Consider the following 13,928-nt stretch of genomic DNA (forward strand, 5'->3'; position numbering starts at 1 on the left):
TAAATAAGCTTGGAACAAAAATTCTATGCAACAGTTTGGTAAAAAAAATCATTTTTTGAATAAGTCAGCCTTTACAATGGGTAGTGAATTTTACAGCTGCCCCTGTTGTCGCTATTAACAGTGAACAACTACATTGTGCTAGAAAATATATACTAGGTACAAAAAATGAAATACTCGTTTTAAATTACTTCTTTGGTTTGTTGTTTGGACTAAATATACCTAATTTACGGATAAATTGAAATTCAAAATAAAAGTAACTAATTCAAGATCATTCAGGTAGGAAGAGCCCAGCTGGGGTGTGAAACCAGATTGATTTCCTTAACTCCTTCCTTTCTACCACCCTTTCTTTCAATTTTTCTTCCATTTTCCACTTTGCATCAGCAGCAGGCCCACCTCACACATGCTGTGAAAGCACATAAAAAGCTTGCCCTCTGTACCAGTGTATTCCAAGACCGCCTCTTCTCAAAGTCTGCTAATCCCCACGCCAAAAGGAAACTCCCAGACCCTCAGAGTTTAGAAAGGGGCATCCAACCCCTCAAGGGCAGTGCTAGTTAATGGCAGCTGCTAATTACTTGCTTCTTTTCCCTTCTGGATGAAAGGAATAAGGTCAGAGGTTGCAAAGAAATTAAGATGATTTGCCAGTGGGACAAACTCAGGACAAAGTAAACCAGGTGACCCAAGTGAGGACCATAGGGAGAAATCCAAGTACAATGTATGTGATGGATTTTTGTAAACAGTGGCCACGGAGAGGAGGCCAGTGTGGTGACTCTTATTTATTCATTCATTCAAATATCATTTGCTTACAGGGCTTGAGGGAAGAGAACGAACATTTATTTCTTCCCTAACTTCTTTCACAAATATTTACTGAACATTTGCCATCAGCCGGTAGGGTCCTAGAACCTAAAATAAAGCAATTACCAAGATAAACCAGTTCCCCTGTCGTGGGGCTAACATTCTAGTGCGGAGAAGACAGTCAATCAAGATGAAATAGGAAGATGATCAGATAGTAATAATAGCTCTGAAAAGAATTAGGATAAGATTATGTGAACTGAGTATGTTGAGACTACTTTAGGTAAGGTACTCATGGAAGGCTGGAGAGAGACAGCCATGTGAATATTATATGAAGAAATTCCTAGTCAGAGGGAGCATCTAACACAGAGTCCATATGGCAAGAGGAAGCAAGCCTGGGGGTTTAAGGAATTAAAAAAAATTATCTTGGGTGTAATGAGCAAAGGGGAGAGTTTCTTGTGATGAAGTCAGAAACCTAGGAAGGGCTGTGGGATAGGAATTCGACTTATGATTTTGTAAGACATGGCAGAGGATGGGACTGGTGAACATGTTGGCCCATGGTATTGAAAGCTGTGGGACTGAATGAGAGAACCGATGTACAGAAAAGGGACAAGAACAAAGGCCTGGGGCAGTCTATCACTCAGGGACAGCATAGTAGATAGAGCAGAAGAGGTAGAGAAGTAGGAGGGAAGTTAGCAAATTGTGATGTTAGTGAAGCCAAGAGAAAGAAGTATTTTACCATAGGGAAGAGAAATCAGCCATGGCCATCATTGCTGAGAGAAAAGGGACAGGACACAGAAGTGACCATAGGTGAAGATTGCTAACTTTGACATAACAATCTGAAGATGGTGGAGGTAGAAGCTTGACTGGAATAGAAAATGCGAGAAGATCAAGGGTAGGCAGAAGCTATAGACAGCTATTTTAAGAAATTTTCTTATAAAAGGAAAGGGCCAAGTCAGGTCACAGCTGGAAGAGAATGTAATGAAAAGAGGACTTTTTCTTTCTTTCTTTTTCTAAACCACAGGAATTATACAGCAGGCTTTTTATTTTTGTGGGTTGATAGATATTATCTGGAACGGAAGAAGAAACCATTGATATTCAGGAGAAGGGGGTAATTTCAGGAGCAAAGACTTGGAGATAATGAGAAGAAATGACATCTAAAGCACCATGGAAGGGGTGACCTTCAACAGTGCCTGTTCCACTTGCTGCAGTTTAGAAAGACATAGGCCTCAAAACCACCCGCTGTGAGAGGTGGTGTTATCACCATTTTATACATAAAGAAATTAAGGAACTTGATCACTAAGATCCTATAATTATCACTAATTCTCCCATCTCTGGATTTCACCCGCCCACATCAGATGGGATATGGAATTTCTTCTCCATGTGGGAAGGTTTAACACCAGTGACCTTCAAAGACCTGGCCTCTGCCTGATCCTGCTGTGTAATCCCTTGCCACTCTGCTACAGCAGCCTTCTAGATCCAAGAGCGCCAAATAACTTGCCACTTATAGACTGTATCTTGTTCTTATGCAAATGCTGCCCTGGACACCCACTTCCCTCTGTAGAAAACACACTGCCCATCTCTCCTCCATCTGGTTAGTTCCTGTGTGTCTCTGAAGACAATCCAAGCATTCCCTCCACTATCCAGGCATCATTGACTCATTTATGCTCCTTTGGTCTTTGTTCTTACCTCTTACAGTGTGAACTTAGCACACAGTGATGTGATTGGACGTTTACATGCCTGTGTCCTCAACTAAGCTTGGAGAACCTTGAGTTGGGAAACTTGTGTCCAGCATAGGACTTGACATAAAATGAGCACTTGCTAAGTATTCGTGGGAAGAGGAAAGGAAAGAGGATTCTCTCTTAGCACCATGACTGAAATATTTACTTAAATCACACATATATTTGAAGAACCAATTTGTGAAATATTTTCATCACATTATTGCCATTGGGAAGTGAGGACTCCCATTCTTTTATTCTGTTCCATTTGAATATCCAAGGTTCACCCCCATCCACGACAAGAAATGGGGAAGAGCAGAATAGGAGTCACTTTTTGGAAAGAGATAGGAATCAACCTCTCAGCCCAGATACAAATTATACTGCTATACACATTCATTTAAGAACACTGGTCCCCCCTGCTCTGTCCTATGCCCCAAGACAAACGTAAAATGCACCCTCAGCTGCTATTAAGTACAGTTCACAAGGATGAGCGTCACCATTTTTTTAAACTTGAAGACATAAAGTATTTTAGCTTTAGCTGATCTTTAATCATTTTGTAATATAAAATGAAATTAAGAGCACTGGGTGTTGTATGGAAACCAATTTGACAATAAATTTCGTATTAAAATAAAAAGGAACAGTCAAAAAAAGATAAAAAATAAAAGGAAATTAGGTAAATTGTCCAGTGAATGTTAACAACAGCAATCTCTTTTGCTTGCATATTGTATATTCCTTTGCCATTTTTAAAGGAATTTTGTTTTTTTTTAAGTTTATTTTGAGAGAGAGAGAATACGAGTGGGGGACGAGTGGGCAGAGGGAGGGAGAGAATCCCAAGCAGGCTCCATGCTCAGTGCAGAGCCCCATGCGGGGCTCAGTCTCACCATTGTGAGATCACGACCAGAGCTAAAATCAAGAGTCCAGTGCTTAACCAATTGAGCCACCCAGGCACCCCTCCTTTGCCATTCTTAAGGCAGGCACATGGACCTATTTCTAAGTAATATTTCAGTAAATATCATGGGAATGGTAGTAAAGCAATCTGAGTTCTAATCTTAATGTGGCCACTGACGAGTCCTATAAGCTATTGTTTCAGTTTTGCAGATAAGAGGATGGAAGCTGAGGTTGTTGTACACATCTATAGCATAAGCTTTTCAATTTCTGGGTTAGAGCCTTTTTCAAAACAGAGACTTCTTTCACAACAGCTGAGGAAAGTCATTGACAAAACTTCCATAATTGAAAGTTGGTAGTCTAAAGAGCCAGGGTCCAAATGTTACCATTGCATGAAGTAGAAACATTGGGTCCCTTAGAACTTAACATTATTGATGCATTTTCAAGAAAAAGTTCCAAAGGTTAAATAAAGGTCATCATTCATGACAGAAGGAGAAAGGTTTAGTGAAATTAACACAGTTCCACAATCTCCAGCAAGAAAAATTCGAGCTGTCTTGTATAACTTCTAAGTCCATAAATCTGTATTGCCCCCATTAAAGCTTTGTAGACTCAGAAGCAAAGACAGAAACCCAGGGAGTCCAGCAACCTTTTTATAGCAGAATCAATTAGGTATGTGCTGTGCTTTTAAAATGCACCACTTCATATTAAGGAGCTTAAGGGGTGAATAACAAGCTCATAAAATGTTAATAACTGTAATGACTATAGCTTTGGCAACACCTTTAACTGTGTGGAACTGTCATGGGACCAGAGATAGTAAAATGCCCTTGGAAAAGTGAAGAGGAACTCTTTGATCACCCTTCCCCCTGCGTTAGCCACCTTGGACTTGGTGGAATATAAGATCTGCCCTGGTCCTTTGGAATCAACATCATGTCCCCTATTGCTCCTAAATAAACAGATGGAATTGCTCAGTACAGGAGCAATGAGCTGGGAGTCAACATTTCTGAGCCATGGTGCTTTCCTGTCAACAGCTCACTGGATGGATTTCAGAGGCTGGCTTCTCTGAATGTCAGTATCCATTTTTTTTTAAGTTTATTTATTTTAAGCAGGGAGGAAGGGCAGAGAGAGAGGAGAGGAAGAGAATCCCAAGCAGGCTCTGCATTGTCAGCATGGAGCCGGATATGGGGCTCAGATTCATGAACAATGAGATCAAGACCTGAGCTGAAATCAAGAGTCAGATGCTTAACCACCTGAACCACCCAGGAACCCCCTCAGTATCCATTAAAAAAAAAAAAAAAGATCCGAAGCATTCTTCATTCCCATTTTTCAACACTATGGGTTAAATGAGATTTTTTAACAGTGTCCCTTTTGGACAGATGTCAAAGTCTTGTCGTTTAGCCAAGATCACATAACCAGCTTCCAGAATCTCTGCATTCACTGGCTCCATGGTGCTCCCAACTGATGGAGGTCTAACTTCCCCTTGAGGGTGTATAGTCTGTGATTCTGTGTTCCATCAAGTCACTGATCAAGGCTAAACCAACATCTTCAGTTGGAGTCTTGTGAATAGTTTTTATGAAAATAATATCCACTTTATTACATTAACAAATGTAATTTTTTAACTTTATAAGCATCTTGTTGACTCAGAAATTTGATCCCAGCACTAATTCTCAAAATTCAAATTATTATTCTATAACAATATGTCTAACTGGCCCAATGCTACTTTTAGTGGTAATATGAAACAAATTTCCTAGTATGGTTGATGAAAACTATATCTATTTTAAAGTCATCACAAAGATTGCTTTTTTTAGAGTATTCTCTGGCTTAGAATATATGAAATAAAATCTAACATTGGACAAATTAATGAATATCGGAAGTAAACACCTGCTTTAAGGAACTGTAGTCTCTCTTCAGCTCAGAAAGCCACAGTTCTATCAAGGGTTTCTCTCCTTGATAAATACCAATTTACCCTGGAATATGTACCCTAAACAGATCTGCTCTGTGGAGCCCTCTTGACCCGGCAGATCACCCGATTTCTCCCTTCATCAGCCTCTTCGTATCTAGCACAGGCTTGAAGGTATTATTGGCAAGCTTTATGGTATTGTTGGCATGCAGCATCTGTGAAAGGCAGTTTGGAACCAGGTTAAGAGCACTGATGCTAGAGTCCGATTGCCCACACTGGAAACCAACCAGATACCAGCCCCCTAATTTTTGTGAAGGGACTTGGTCGTTTTGTACGTACTCTCCTTTATTTTCCTTGCTGTCTGGGAGAATAACAGCACTTCCTTTTCTTAACTTTGTTTATTTATTTTGAGAGAGAGAGAGAGAGAGAGATGGAGACTATCCCAAACAGGTTCTGTGCTGTCCGTGCAGAGCCCAGCGTGGGGTTCAAACCCACGAACTGTGAGAACATGACCTGAGCCAAAATCAAGAGTCAGACGCTTAACCACCTGAGCCACCCAGACGCCCCAGAACATACTTTTTATGGTTGCTAGGATTACATGAGTTAATACATGCACTTAGAACACTGAGCACTTAGTTGCTAACTATACTATGGAAGGACCACAGGCATTGGAATCTAAAAGCTGGACTTAAGTCCTGACTCTACCTTTGTTAGTTGTGTGACCATGGGTAAAGCACCTTTTAGCTCTAAACCCTAGTTTTCTTATTTGTAAATTAAGCCTACTATTCTAGTTACTTACCTTGAGGGTTGTTGTAAGAGTTGTGTGTGGTGTGGATTACCTACTATCTGAGAATGAGTAGTCAGGCGACGGCAGTGGCATTGGTGGCAGAGGGGCTGTGGTGTGGTGGGTGGTGTCAGCATCAGTGATGGGAGAGCAGAGGTGGGGCAGCAGTGGCAGTGAGGGATGCAAATGGTGGTGGTTCTAGTTCTAGTCTTGTTGGCACTGGGGATGGCGGCGTCAGTGGTGGTATTGAAGAGTATGATGTGCCCCCGCATCTGTCTGCCAGGTTAGATTCAACTTACCCAGGCTGGTAAGGGATTCTTTGTCTTGGTGTTCTGCACACATGGTCAGTAGGCCCAAGTACAAGCCATGTGAAGGATCTCAAGCCAGTGGATAAGAAGCTAGAAAGAGTGAAGCCTGAGCTGGACTGAGTAATCAGCAGGTCTGGCTCTATTTCTGGATGCCCTGAGAGGAGTAGCATTTTATACTCTGTATGGTCCAAAGGAGAAGTTGCATCTAATACCCATCTTTACTGAAGGTCAAGTTTGATTGATTAATGTTGCCTAAGTTAAAGTATATGAGTAGTGACAGATTTCACAGAATCACATCAAAGCAAGTTCCCAGGCAGTGATAAGGAGGGCAGAACATACTTATTTATATTTATTAACAGCATATATTTACTTCACGGAGAGACTGTAATATCTCCCCACCAAGGGCCTGTATCCTGTTAGTGCCCAAAATAATACACATGAAGTGCTTTGGCCAAGATCTGCACATACGAAGCTCTCAAAGTATTGGCCAGTAACATTATTATTAACCATCAATACCATTATCATCATTGTCAGGCCTGGACAACTAGACTGGATATTGGCGCTGGACTCCAGTTCCAATTTCATCAAGAAGTGGAGGTAAAAGACAATGCAGTAGTGAAGAGCTCAGAAGTAGAGGCAACAGTGGCAGAAAACTGATACTGAGGCAGAAACTCCACCGTATAGACCAGGCCACCAAGGCTTGCACGATGTGCCGGAAAGCTGAGAGGCTAGGAATACATGGATGCCTAGCTCTCTCCTGTTGTCCTGCATTCACAGGACCATATGGCAACCCAGCGGATTCCAGTCTTCATTTTACCAATGCTAGTTTTCCTGATGTTCTCCCTGCCCTGAGCAGACCTCACTGGACCTTGGGATCTATTTGAGCAAGCCTGGGAAATACTGGGCAATGTCCCAACTTTGCCAGAAAAATATAAGCCATAGCTCCTTTCTGGCAAGCCCAGACACATGCCAACAGCTAAGCTACATGGGAAAACCCAAAATTATACTTTTAAATCAAGGCATTTCCCTTTTCAGCAAGGAAGGCAAAACTGGCTGCTCCCAAAATATTACTTTTTGTCAAAGGTAACAGTCTGAGAAATGATGGTAACAGATTATGAGCATGCACGCCCCAGTATTTACTCCAAATACATGAGCAAAAATATGATGTGGACCGTGAATCTTTTGTATAATATGCTCTCAAGATAGCAGCTATAAAAGTGGGTGTGTGTTTACATATCTATACAAAATATTTGAACAGAAAGTGGCACTAGTGTTTAAAAATCTTAATATTAGCTACAGTGGGCCTTTCTTAAAATATAAAATAAGCTTCTCAATAAAGAACAATGCATTTTATGTTATGCATGTTTTGTAGAAATTGCCTTTCGGGTGAAATATTATTTCAGTTTTAATTATTTTCCCCAACCAACCCAACCCTCATTCCACAAAACATCACCTGGTTTTAAATGTACATCCTTCCAGGGGCGCCTGGGTGGCTCAGTTGGTTAAGCGTCTGTCTTCAGCTCAGGTCATGATCTCATGACTCGTGGGTTCAAGCCCCCTGTCAGGCTTTGTGCTGACAGCTGAGAGCCTGGAGCCTGCTTCAGATTCTGCGTCTCCCTCCCTCTTGCTGCTCCCCCAGTCATGCTCTGTCTCTCAAAAATATTAAAATTGGGTTCCAATTCATGACTGATAATTTTAGAGCCTAGAAAATGGCAAGCAAACTATAGGCTGTTTGTTGTGAATAAAGTTTTATCAGAACAGCCATGCTTGTGTGTTTACGTATCATCTGTGGCTGTTTTGTGCTACTAATGGCAAAGTTGAGTAGTTGGGACAGACTGCATGGTCTGCGAAGCCTAACATTTCTAATGTCTGATCTTTTACAGAAAATGTTTGTCAATTCCTGCTCTAGACCAATACTTCTCAACACTGTGTATTCAAGTCACAGGGAGAGCTTTTCAAAGTCCCAGTACAAAAATCTTACCCTAAATCAATTAAATCAGTATCTCTGAGGGTGGGACCCAGCACTTTCTAGGTCCCTTAGGTTATTTCAGTGTGTCCAAGGTTGAGAACCATTGCTCTAGGAAACCCCCTCATGTTGTCAGAATCTGTAGTACTGGGTAGAAATACTCATTGAGTTTTCTATCAAACGAGAGTCAGACTATTTATTTATAAGGTGGTTTGCAGGTGCTCAACTGTGTCATTTCCAGTCCTTAAAAAAGTAGCTATTCCCCTCCAATAAATCTTTTTCTCACAATTCTTTACATCTTGCTGCAATGGAGAATCAAGCCCCTAGTAAATGTTGATATTCTTTAACACCATTCTTTAACACCTGCTGTGGGATCTTTCTCATAAATGAAGGCTTTCTCAAGCTTCTGCTCTGAGTTCTCTGTAGGCAGCCTCCATAATAATACAGACTGTGTTGAAGGAGGAGACACAGATGGGGACTGGAGGAGTGCCTCCAGGTAGCAGAAGGCAATGAATATTCAAAACCCCTGTTGTGTATGTAAATCAGAAGGTTCTTATATAATAATAAATTTGATTCTACCTTACAAAGATTTCCTTATAAACTATGCTTCTATCTTTAGAGTATGGACCAGCTAAATCACTGGTTCTCCAGAAAGAGATAAACAGCTTCCAGAGTCATAACTATGGTGGGAGAACATAACAGAGAAAATACACCACCCTACACACACACATACACACACAGGGGGCATACACACACAGGAGGCATTCACACATAGGAATCAGAATAGAGTTTTAGTACCATTTCTGCCATTTCCTAAATTCTGTGACCCCAAACTGATTGACGTATTTCCATGAACTTTGGGCTCTCCTATGTTTGTTTGTTTTTACGTGTGATTATATAAAGTTGTATCACACAATTTCTGGGGAACCAGTGTGATGAATCTGTGACCTTAACTCACTTCTTAGCCCATCCTGTTGTTGTTCTCTGGAGAAATGCCTCTGACTCTTCCTTGTCCCCATACACACAAACACTGGGCCTTTTGGCTTATGCACAGTTGAGTAAGTGATCCAAGCCTCTTATGCCTTATTCTGGGCACTGGGGACCCCAGGGTAAAAAAAGATAAGGTTCTTGTCCTCATGGAGCTTACATTCTTGTGGTGGTTCTGAAATGCAAATCGCTTATAATAGCTCACATATTTCATATTATTTTATTTTTTCCATATGGTAATGCAGTACTATTACTGTGTACATTTTATAGATGAGGGAATGGAGTCTTAAAAGAAGTTTTAGAGCTTGTTTAAGAGCCCAGAGTCAGAACTTTAACTTGTGACCTTTGATTCTACATCACACATGTGTTCCACTAGGCATACTGGTACCCTTCCTTTAACAGATTAATGCATTATATTACTCAAACATAGTAACACAGTTTCCAATCTGTTAAAGATGTTTTTTCTCTAGGTTGCCTCTAATAACTTGGCAGAAAGCATGGAGCCCGGGAGAGGTGATGGGAACATATATGAATTGATAAGTCATGGGGATTGGAGTAAAGACAAAAATCTAACAAGCTGAAGCCCCATCTCTGGCCTTTTCCCAACCTTTCATATTCTGTGTTTGAAACATGGTACGTTGCTTATGCGGCAGATTGTCTTTTCCAAACACCTGTCCTTCCAGAACATTGACAATAATCCACGAAGACCTCAAATCTACCTTAGTTCCCCTTATACCTGGGTGGGACTTTGTGACTTTCCCATTTAATAGATTTCCGAGATTGAATTTTTCTTGGGATACTTACCTTGGAATCTGGCCACCTTCTGTGAGGAAATCCAGCCTCTCTCTGCTTTGACTCCTCTACCCTCCTGACCCAGCTAATTCCCATTCATCCTTAGATATCACTTCATCACTCTGGGAAACCTGAACAGATTTCCCAAGTTCCGGTTCAGTCTTCTCCTCCGGGAATCTCTTAACATACTGATGGTGCAGTATTTCACACTGTGCCTAATTGCCTGTTGCCATTCTAGACTGAGAGCATCTTGAAAGCTGGGGCTGCATGTTGACAATATGCCCCACAGCTAGCACAGTACCTGGCACACGGTGGGCCCTCAAATACCTGTCAAGGTAATGAATCACATGAGTACAGGAGAAGTCAGCACGACTCAGCAACAGGCTAGGCGAAGAAGAATTACGGATTTTAGTTCCTGCTACGATTAGTAGTCAGTCACAAGTGGAAAAATGTTGCCAAAGACTCTAACACAATCTTAGGCTTCATTAACAGAAGATTAGTATAAATAATAAAGGACACAATAACCCTGTTCTATGAGTTTTTTTTTCCAAACTCACCTACAATATTGCTCAATTTCTCAAATCACCTTGGAATTTTTTTTTTTAGTCTACTCTTAAGAGACAAATTTGTATCTTAAACAGTGATTTAAAGAAAGGAGTATTTTAGGAGTATTTTTCCTAGAGAAGAAAAAGTTAAGGGGGCCCAATTGCATCTTAAAAATCACTGGATAGTTGTCCTATGAGCAAGGGGCAAGCTTGTGCTGTTTGATTTATATGTAATGCCCATATCAGGTGACATTCCTGGAGGAACGCCCTAGCAAGAAAAAATATTCTTACCCCAGTTAGGAATGTGTGATCTAAAAGATAAACAGTTTTGGGACTCCTGGGTCACTCGGTTGAGTGTCTGACTTTGGCTCAGGTCATGATCTCATGGTTCCTGGGTTCCAGCCCTGCATCACGTTCTGTGCTGACAGCTTACAGCCTGGAGCCTGCTTCAGATTCTGTGCCTCCCTTTCTTTCTGCCCTTCCCCTGCTCGTTCTCTGTCTCTCTCTCAAAAATGAATAAACATTAAAATTTTTTTTTTTAAAGTTTCATCTTCAGTATAACATAGAAAAAGCTTCAGATGAAAAAAAAATGCTGTTATATGTGTTGGAAATGGTAGAAAAGTTGTGTTATTTTTCATATTAATTAAGGCTTATTCTAAGAATGAATGACATTGTAGAGACAGGAAATTGACCCTATAATCCAGGGGTATGTTTGATTTCTGCACTGGAGGAGCAGAGGCAAGGGAAATGTACCAGGGTCCTTGGGAACTTTCATGGACTGAATTGTACCAGTTCCTGAACATCAGCCCTTGGCAGGGTTCTACCTGGCTGCTAAGCGCGAATGCTAAGTGCATTAAATCATCATCTATAATCCCTCATTATTATCTGAGTAAAATGGCTGCTTAGTCAATAGTAATTAGGCTCACTATGTACAATGATTACCATTAACCCTGCCTCTTCTATAATGTTGGTATTGGTACAACTCTAGTCACTGGAGAGAATTGGAGATCTTTCAAACTGAAAAAGTGAAGGGGTGCAGGAACTGATGTTTATTGGGTGCCTTCCCTGGGTCAGGTGTGGCCATTGGCACATTTAATCTTCACCTCACATCACTGCCTCTTAAAGAGATTTTATCTCTTACTCTCTCCACTTTACAGTTGAGGAAATGAGGCTCCTAGGGGACAAGTCATGCCCCTGGGACAACACAGCTGATAGGGCTGGAGTTACTGGTTGAGGTCTACCTGACCCCTGTAGCCTGTGTTCTGCCTACCCCACCATGCTGTCTCCTTTCAGCTGATGGTTACTGAGCGTCCATTCCACACTGTGTTAAGGAACACATACCACATGCTGAGAGAAGCAGAGGGCAAAAAGCACATGCAAAAAAACGTAATCCGTGATGGGAAGTTACAGAATATAAAAACGGACAGGGTGGGCTGCCTGAGTGGCTCAGTCGGTTAAGCGTCCAACTCTGGCTCAGGTCATGACTTCACGATTTGTGGGTTCGAAACCCATGTTGGGCTCTGTGCTGATAGCTCAGAGCCTGGAGCCTGCTTTGGATTCGGTGTCTCCCTCTCTCTGCCCCTCCCCAGCTCACACTCTCTCTGTCTCTCTCTCTCAAAAATAAATAAATATTTTAAAAAATTAAAAAAAGGGGCGCCTGGGTGGCGCAGTCGGTTAAGCGTCCGACTTCAGCCAGGTCACGATCTCGCGGTCCGTGAGTTCGAGCCCCGCGTCGGGCTCTGGGCTGATGGCTCGGAGCCTGGAGCCTGTTTCCAATTCTGTGTCTCCCTCTCTCTCTGCCCCTCCCCCGTTCATGCTCTGTCTCTCTCTGTCCCAAAAATAAATATAAAAAAAAAAAAAAAAAAAAAAAAAAAAATCTTTTCCAGTGTAGTTGAAGCATCTCTTTCCTCCCCTGATGCCATTTCCTACCCTCCCTTTCAAATGAAAGCATTAGCCTCTATTTGGTGTTGGTAATATTCACATTTGAATGTGATTACTGCATGTGTGTATATATGTAGTACTTCATGTATTATAGTTAGTAGGAAAGTGTATCTTACTGTGGTATAATTCTTTGTTGGCCATATGTAGGAATGAATTTGGTGTTTACACATGGATCTTATATCTAGAAACATTACTAACTCTTATTCTACTAATTTTTCTATAGATGCCCATGTGTTCCTAAAAAAGTTGTGTGTGTGTTTATACATATACGTATATGTATGTAACATACATGTAACATATACGTATATGTATAAACACACACACAACTTTTTATACGTATATGTTACATACATATATGTATATGTATAAACACACATGTTGCATTTCTATATATATATACACACACACACATGTATATACATATATACATAATCTATTGCATTTTGTATTTCAATACAATTATAATCACATTGATGATTTCAGGTGTAGTCCATTTTTATGCCATTTTATTGCTGTGTAATATGTTCATTGAATATACTATATTCATCCTTTTAATGGTTTTAAGTTTCCATGGCTTTTTAAAGCATTTTTAAGTTCTCTTTTTTATTTCTTTAAATACTGAATACTCTTGTATGTGACTTAGAGTAAACCAGTGAGGGTTCCTCAGTCTGGGGTATATAACTGAGAGTTTAATTGCTATGTATGAGTTTTTGTTATACCATATGTTCACCAACACTTGGTATTATCATTTTTTCCTTTTGACCCATTTTAAAGAGGCAGTATTACATCCCAGAGTAGTTTTAATTTTCCTCTTTGGGTTTGCTGGTGAGGTGTAAGATCTTTTCATTTTTCTTTCATGTTTCTTCTGAGAACTGATTGTTCATAGTTTTTGCCATGTTTTATTGAACTATTGGACAATTTGATTTTTTAATCCTTTTGGCATCCTAGATAATTATCTTATGGCTTTCGATGTTCTTTTTCAATACAGGTTTATTTGTATTAAATGTAGTCAAATTGTACCACCTCTTGCTTTCTGGTATATGCAATTTGTACCTGGTTTAAGAAATCTTTTAAATGCTAAGGTCAAAAAGATAGTCTACATTTTCCTTGAAAGGTGTGAAGTTTCCTTTTTTTACATTTGTATTTCTGACCTTCCCACAATTGACTTTTATACCGTAGATGAAGTAGATACCCAATTTCATTGTTTTCCAAATGCATGGCCAACCCACCCAGCAATATGCACTGACTCCTCCTTCCTTCCTTCACTCATGTCTAGCAGTATGCCATCTCTGAGAATATACCAAGTTTTCAAGTAT

At 40.5% G+C, this 13,928-nt stretch overlaps 1 protein-coding gene across 13 annotated transcripts in view; it reads left to right on the top strand.

The window, feature by feature from the left end:
- The window catches only part of TENM4 (teneurin transmembrane protein 4), a 2,920,333-nt gene that overhangs the window by 1,686,358 nt on the left and 1,220,047 nt on the right, over nucleotides 1–13,928 (top strand). The window lies entirely within an intron of this gene.

Source organism: Neofelis nebulosa, chromosome 10, assembly GCF_028018385.1.
Source record: "Neofelis nebulosa isolate mNeoNeb1 chromosome 10, mNeoNeb1.pri, whole genome shotgun sequence".
Classification (NCBI taxonomy): Eukaryota; Metazoa; Chordata; class Mammalia; order Carnivora; family Felidae; genus Neofelis; species Neofelis nebulosa.